We start from the raw sequence: 6000 nt of genomic DNA, 5'->3' as shown, positions 1-6000 counted from the left end.
ATTTCCAGAATTCATTGTGCCAAAGAAAAGATGTTTTTGAAAAGGAAATCAGTTGCATTTCCTGCGGCGACTGTGCCATGAAATGTGGGTGTTTTTTAGTTAGATGTAGGTGGCATTTCGAGCTGCGATCGTGCTGCCCACAGCAAATAACAGCGAGACATTAGGGGCATGTCAGCTGTGACTGTGCTACCAAAAGGGATTTTTTTGTTGTTGTTTTTTAAAACAAGACCTTTGCAGCATTTTCAGCTGCAATAGTGCCAGCAAAAATGGGTGATTTTAAGATAAATATTGGCGGCATTGCAAGCCATGATTGTGCCTCTAAAAGTGGGCGTTTTTTCATTTTAGCAAGAAACTGGCAGCATTTCCAGCGGTAACTGCTATCAAAAACACGTTTTTTAGTGAGATACTGGCAATATTTCCCGCAGGGAAACCCTCTGCAAAAAGCAGAGGGTTTTAACAAGGCATAGTTGCTATTTCTATCAACGATTGTGTCATCAAAGCAGTTTTTTAACTTGATATAGGTACCATTTCTAACAGTAATTTTGTCACCAAAAAAAGTGTTCTTTAACAAGACATTGGTGGTATTTCAAGCAGCAATTGTGTCACCAAAAGCAGATTTTTTCCTTTTTTTTTTTTTTTTAAATAAGATGGAGTATTTTATGGCCTAGGTTTACAAAAGTGCTGCTGAAATGTCAAGAAATTAAAGTTTCAACATGTCCGTGGTTCACAGAAACATACATACAATGCCAATATTTATTCTGACAAATGGATTGCCTCTCATCTCTTGCTACACTGCCAATTCCTTCCGCTCTTCTGTTATTGTTCACTGGGTGTGAAATGAACCAACACTCCTAAAACTGGTTTGAAGTTTTGTTAGTTCAGGGGAGTCGCCACACCCTCCCTCTCTCTCTCTCTCTCGCTGTCTCCATCTTTTCCTGTGGAAATGGGATCATTTAGTAAGAGTGGAGATAAGCTGAGTGGACGGGGTGAGTGACGGGGTTTGTGTAAAGGGTCTGACGCACTGCGCGCTCTTTTCCTGCACTAACAGAGAGGCGGGGTCACAGGTCAGGCTGAGTTATTCTTTTCATATATCCTCTGTCTGTCTGTGTTGTCTTTCTCTCCGAGACTGATAACGTGTACCTGCAGTCTCTCTAATGAAATTTCTTACTGATTGTAGGCCGGGAGACGGACAGCACTCTCCCTATCACTCCCACTCCCTCTGATGCCCTCTTGTTCTCTGATGGACGCCCTCTTCATGATATCATCACAGCGCCTCTTCACTCTCTGAACTCATCTCTCCCTCCTCCATATCCTCTCCTCATCACTCATCTCTCTTGCCTCCCTTCTCCACATCATCTCTATGATTTCCATGAAGCACATATGAAATACCAGAGGCAATTTTTCCCTCTGACCGAAGAGCGATTTCTTCAAAAATAATAATAAAGTGGAGAGGAATTTTCAATCTCGCTCAGTGGTGTTGGGCGTTAAACGGGAGGAGGGGATGAACTTTGGCATCTTGCACACTGAACGTTTGCCAGCTAATTAAAAAAGACAACAAGGGAGGCTGCTGACAACATAATGAGATTTCATAAATTCATGAGATTTTGAGAGGTTAATGGCTTCACACCACAGTGAGCATTCAAGCTTTCATTGTTCGCTGACAGGGCATCTTTATTCAACGATGCTCCAGCAAGACCATAAAGGAATAACTGAACACATTGGGAAATACGCTTATTTCCGTCTTTGCAAAAACTCAGTTGAAAATGATACCACTCTCATTTCTGTAAGGCAAAGATGCTACTTTTGGCAAGTGGTCACCTGAGGCAACAAACAGGAAGAAACAGCTGGCCTGACTGTATAAAGGCGACAAAATTCACCAATCAACACCAGTTTAAAAATCATCTCTTTTGTTCGCTCTGCACTGTTGTGAAAACAACAAATTTTAGTTAACGTAAGAGTTTCTTTCAGACAGCTAACTGTTTCAACAACATCCTTTTTCACAATAACCTTTATGCAGCGAGCTAACAGCATGGAGAGAGTACGAGTAATCACCAAAACAAACTCATTATTTAAGCAAAATGTAAATCCTCCTTACAAACTGTATCATCACAGAAGTTGTTTGCACAACAGCAGAATATGACTGCATCACAGCCAACCGTCCTACCACATAAAACCAACAAAATTTATCAAGACTACAAATTACACATTCACTCACTCACGCACGCACAAACACACACACAGCCAACATAATGATTATTTTCCCAAGCAAACTGCAACATACAGAACGGTGGCAGCAGCAGCTGGCCACAATAATGTCAGTAACTTGGTATAACAGCAGCTGCAGCAGCTGTCATTAGATTAAAAAAAAAACAATAACTTTGATGATCAAGAAAAAAGTTGAAAACGAAATTCCTGGAGCTAAACAACGTTTTTTTTAAAACTGTCATGCACTCAGGCACAGAATGTAATGCATGTAGTATAACATAAAAGGTTGTAGTATAGGTGTAGTATAATGTGATTTTGATGAAATATCAATATTTTAAGCTAAGATTTGGTCATGATGCCTGTTGGAAACGTTCGCTGCACACGATATGTTTAAGAATGTCCAAAAGTTGATTTTAAAATGATAATTTCTATTTTTACAGTTTCTGGCTCTGATAAAGTTTCATTTTTGTGATTTAAAAACAAACAAAAAATTTTAAAAAAAGATTAAAATTCAGCAAAATGGCAATAACCAAAATGATTGATAACCCAGTCTCAAATAATAGGGTTCTATGAAGTAATCACAAATTAAATCTTACATGTTTGAAAAGGAGTTGGAAGAATTCTAAACTTATTAATTCGTCCCCCTTCTCAGCATTTCATGAGATATTTAATTCTGAACTTCATCTCGAACATACATATACATATGTATATGTATATGTATATGTATATGTATATACATATACATATATTTACACACACAACTACATACATACAGGCACACACACACACACACACACACACACACACACACACACACACACATCATATATACATACTGTTCTTGTTCTTTCATAAGAAAGAAAGTAACAGACAGTTCTGGTAAGAAAGTACATGAGGTGTGTAATGTGAGTAAGGTCATGCTTACGTATGTGCGTGACGTTTTAGCTTATCTATGTATCAGTGATCTCTTTCACAATAGGATATGTCCAGTTACCAGCCCTCATTTCCCCAAAGTGGTGGGCCTGTGGGAAACTTTGCCAAATAAAATAAACACACATAAAGCTCACAACGAAACAAACAGTGCGCACACACACACACACACACACACACACACACACACACACACACACACACACACACACAAACACAAACACACACACAGTTGTATGGCTCTATATATGGGCTCTGGATGGGTACACAAGAGAACATGCTGTACACGCACACGGACTCTGACTGATGGATCACATCACCTGTTTATCAGTGAGCGCGTCAGCTTTGAGCTTGATTTGTGGTTCTTTTGGTTGAACGATGTGTTCCTGTGCGCAGCATGCCAACCTCATTCTTTCTCCACCGCTGATGCCCACTCGTCTGTATCAAATCACCCTCTCCTTCTCCTTGTCTTTGCTTCCCTTTTCACCCCCCCCCCCTCTCTTTATTCACACAGGAATGTGTGATATGTGGATCAGCAGACAGGGTGTGTTATATTCCCGCTGAGCTCCAGAGAGAAAGCCGGACGAGGGAGAGGTGGTGAAAAACAACCCCGCTGCCACCTCCACTCACGCATCCTTCATCACCTCCCTCTCTGCGATCCAACAACCATCACACACCTAACCTACTTTTATGGCCTTTCACCTCCAGGCCATCAAATTCTCATGCAGGAAGAGAATCACTGATTGCACTGGTGCTGAGAAAATGCTGCATCTGGATTTTTTTTTTTTTTTGTACCACGAATATCCTCAGGGAATGTCCTGCACATATTTTTTATCCCTGAAATCTATCTAAAATTGGGAAATGATGTGTTTTTGATTTATAGAAGATAACTAAAGACAGGGGTTCAGGAAGAGGGGGATTTAGCGTGAGATAGGGAGGAGGAGAATGCTAAGGAGGAGCGTGTCAGTATTGCATAAAGGTCTGTCGTTTGGGTTACTGATGGTAAGAACACAACAGAAACTGAGCTGTTGAACTTTGTAGGATCCAACACATGAGCTGAAAGGAGATGGAGAGCGGCACTGTGCAGCCAGTGCAGGTAGATTTACCACGCAGGCCTTGCAGTCCCAAACAGAGAGAGTGAAAAAGTAAAAGAGTCAAATGATAGAAGAAGAAATAAATGCAGAGTTTGGCAGAAACCAAACAAATACGTGTGAGGGCAAAAGAGGCACAAAGGAGTAAATGAGACAAAGAACTGCAGAGCAGAGTGAACAGCACAGCATGTGTTTTTGATAAATTATCATTCACCTCTAAAACACACCTCACATATTTTACCCGTATATGGACCGAGTGAGACGGTGTGTGTCCCAGCAGGGGTTACAGAGCGGTTTTAGGTTTTCTCCTCTTGTGAGATACAGACAAAGTTTGTTTTTAGAGGTACAGTCCACTTTCCCTTTTTTTGACTGCAGGTCTTGCCAAACACACACACACACACACACATACACACACACACACACACACACACTACAATGCAATAATCACATTATATTCATTTCCAAAACCAATTCCTGGGAGTCTCCTCGAAATGTAAACAAGTTAAAGGTTGAGTGCAGGGATACTTGCTTTGCCCCGAGGGCCACATTTGCAACATGACACGAGACCAGGGGCCAGTTTAAGTACACGTTAATAATTTTTATTAGTTTATAGAAAAAAATTAACTGCCTGTTTTAAATCTTTTGATGTTTGCTGTTCATGCTCATCTTTGCCAAGAGGCAAATCCAGTCAAAGCAGCCCTTCATTCATTCAGGTCGTAGTGACCCCCTACAGCCCCTCTGTTGGGAGGGTCCTGGAGGTCAATCCATGGCAATTTGTTTTTGAATTTAGATAAAAATTTGATACTTTTTTATGCACTCTGGCATAGCCTTGGGCAATATCTATTTTTTCATACCTTCCTGGAATTTCCTGGTATATGATGGTTTCAGTTTGCCTTCTACCTTCTCTTCCTCTCTCTCTGTCCCTTTCCCTCATACAGCAAGAGGCTTTATATCAGAGCTTCTGCGCTCAGGCTTTTCATTATCCATCTGTTAAAGTCTGACATGTTTAAATCTCTCCTTACAGCTCTGGTTTCGGGGTTTATGGGTCGGTTTCGGATCACTGATTAATACATATGTTTGTGGGTCATGTGGGACGGATTGGCTCTCATGACGAGCCGGGCTGGGGCACGCTCACTAGTATTTATTTTTGATGTATTGTGTATTTTTTGCATTTTGATGCCTACTACACGTCAAATTTCCTTCAGTAATAATAAAGTTGAAAAGCACACATTAGCAGGTGCTGGGCTAACGGCCCGTCTCCAATGAGCACAATAGCATAGAAGAAACACTGATATGTAACTTGAAACTGCTTTGTTTTGTATTTTAAATCGGCTTAAATCACCTGGTTCAGTTTATTTCGTAGATGAGGAGACCTCATGGAAAATTCAGCTTCCAATAAAAACTTCTTTAACAATGAACAACTAAAGAATTCCAACTGGGAGAAGTTTCAGCTGGTTGCAATCTGCAATATTCACTGCTAGATGCCACTGAAATGCCCTCAGTCTTACACACTGACCTGTAAAGAAAAACGGAAGATGCTTAGGTAAACCTTTTAACCCTTTGGCCGTGATCTTTGAACCAAATGAGGTGAAAGGTCACATAGATGAAGGGGTTAACGGAAAGCAGGGTAACTTTGTGTAATGAATGGCTGAACAAAAAAAATAAGCCTGACCACAACGCTTATCTCCCCGTTATCTCCAACAATAAACCACAGAAGTGATTTAGACATGATAACTCACGCACATTAATCACGGCCCTGAGGCTTTCTCTCAAA

Source organism: Plectropomus leopardus, chromosome 5 (genome assembly GCF_026936395.1).
Source record: "Plectropomus leopardus strain MGB_pleo_1.0 chromosome 5, ASM2693639v1, whole genome shotgun sequence".
Classification (NCBI taxonomy): Eukaryota; Metazoa; Chordata; class Actinopteri; order Perciformes; family Serranidae; genus Plectropomus; species Plectropomus leopardus.
This window is presented reverse-complemented; position numbering follows the sequence as displayed.